The sequence below is a fragment of the Penaeus japonicus genome, unplaced genomic scaffold, assembly GCF_977035675.1.
Source record: "Penaeus japonicus unplaced genomic scaffold, GWHDUDI00000001_assembly GWHDUDI00000034, whole genome shotgun sequence".
NCBI lineage: Eukaryota > Metazoa > Arthropoda > Malacostraca > Decapoda > Penaeidae > Penaeus > Penaeus japonicus.
This window is the reverse complement of record NW_028234436.1, coordinates 13,984,220-13,986,719: the sequence shown is the minus strand read 5'-3', so window position 1 is coordinate 13,986,719 and position 2,500 is coordinate 13,984,220. Positions and strand designations below refer to the sequence as shown.

General features: G+C 41.3%; 1 protein-coding gene across 7 annotated transcripts in view; it reads left to right on the top strand.

The window, feature by feature from the left end:
- The window catches only part of LOC122256929 (teneurin-a), a 682,571-nt gene that overhangs the window by 484,925 nt on the left and 195,146 nt on the right, over positions 1–2,500 (top strand). The gene's annotated exons all lie outside the window — the stretch shown is intronic.

The window sequence follows — 2,500 nt, the reverse complement described above, 5'->3', positions numbered from 1 at the left end:
TTATTATTATTATTGTCATTATTGTTGTTATTATGATTGTGATTATAAGGATAACTGTTATTATTATGATAATAATAATTATTGTCATTATTATCATTAATATTATTAATACCATCGTTATTATCCCAATCATAATTAATATTTTGTATTATTATTATTTTTATAAATACTATCATGGTTATTATCATTATCGTTATTATTATTATTATTATTATTATTATTATTATTATTATTATTATTATTATTGCCATGATTAGCATTACCATTATTATTGCAAGTGAAATTATCAATGTATTTAGTGTTATTGTTATTATTATTGATGTTGATATTGTCATTATTATTCTTTTATCAATATCATTATCATCATCGTCATTTATTATTGCAAGTGATATAATGGCATTCATTTTAATCTCACACACACGCATATATATTATTCAGCCATTTATTGATCTCAATATTTTTGCAAGGGTCCGTTGATAGCATATTATATGTATGAATTGTGTTTGATGTGCAATTACTCATTTTTGGATCTTCCCATATTGTTCGGTAAATTAATGGATTAAACTGCTTTGATAATACTGGAAAAAGGAGACAAGGAAGGAGGGGAGAGAAAGGGAAGGAAAATATGAGGGAATGGGTGAGCGTTATGGTAGTTAAGATTGGGGTTCATAAGCATACATGGATATACACTCACACACTATATACACTTCGTTCTATGTACGGGCTAGATTGTACATAACTCGGGACGTATACTCAGTCACACATGCACACGTACACGCACACGGACACGAACACGGACACGTACACGTACACGTACACGCACACGCACACGCTCAGTCACACACGCACATGCACATGCACTCACTCAGTCACACACACACACAGCCACACACACACACAGCCACGCACACGCACACACACACAGCCACGCACACACACACACACACACACACACACACACACACACACACACACACACACACACACACACACACACACACACACACACACACACACACACACACACACACACACACAGTTACAATCAGACAGCCAGCAGGATCGTGAGATCGGTGCGAAAATTATTAGAAAAAAGAAATATAAATGAATATTTAATTCATTCTTCGTATTTCATGTTCAGAACCTACATGTTATTCAGTTATAAAAATGTTCATTTTTCTCTATATTGAACTATTTGATCTTGTATGCTTTGTAATTAATGATAAAACTTTTCAAAATTATAAGTTAATTTTCTGATAGCGCTTAGAATTCTCTCTCTTTCTCTCTCTCTCTCTCTCTCTCTCTCTCTCTCTCTCTCTCTCTCTCTCTCTCTCTCTCTCTCTCTCTCTCTCTCTCTCTCTCTCTCTCTCTCTCTCTCTCTCTTTCCTCCTTCCCTCCCTCCTTCTCCCTCTCTTTCTCTCCCTCCCTCCTTTCGTGTCTCTCTTCCTCCCTCCCTTCCCTTCCTCATATCCATCCCCTTCCCCCTTCTTTCCCCCCTCCCCTCCGTCTCTCACCCGCCTCTACCCCTCCGCCTCTTTCCTTCCCCTCCCCTCCCCCCCTCCCCCCTCCCTCCCTTCCTCACCCGCCTCCCTACCCAAGTGATCCAAGTCTCGATCTAATGTTCACGTGGTGACATCGCAAGGAAAATTTCCCTAGATAATAATTTCCTCAATTTCGAAGGAAGTCTCTCGTTTTCCCGATATCCCTGTGAGGACAAGGAGAGACAAGGATTAGGGATAGGGAGAGAGGGAGAGGGATAGGGAGGGAGGGAGAGAAGGAGAGGGATAGGGAGAGAGGGATAGGGAGAGGGAGAGAGGGAGAGAGGGAGAGAGGGAGAGAGGGAGAGAGGGAGAGAGAGAGAGAGAGAGAGAGAGAGAGAGAGAGAGAGAGAGAGAGAGAGAGAGAGAGAGAGAGAGAGAGAGAGAGAGAGAGGGAGAGATTATGAAAGCGAAGCGAAGATTTTTGGAGGTTGGAGGGGGAGAAGAGAAAATGAAGGGGGAAGGGAAACGAGGAGGAAGGGAAGGGGTTGAGAATGAAAGGAAGGAGTGATGATTGACGACTGATTGATTGATGGGTATATATATATATATATATATATATATATATATATATATATATATATATAGAGAGAGAGAGAGAGAGAGAGAGAGAGAGAGAGAGAGAGAGAGAGGGAGAGAGAGAGAGAGAGAGAGATGGCTAGAAAAAGAGAGAGATGGAATGAGAGAAAGCGAGAGAGAGAGAGAGTGAGAGTGACAGAGACAGACACAGACACAGACACAGACACAGAGACAGAGACAGAGACAGAGACAGAGACAGGGACAGAGACAGACACAGACACAGACACAGAGACAGACACAGAGACAGAGGCAGAGGCAGAGACAGACACAGACACAGAGACAGGGACAGGGACAGGGACAGACACAGAAACAGACACAGACACAGAAACAGAGACAGAGACAGAGACAGAGACAGAGACAGAGACAGAGACAGAGACAGAGAC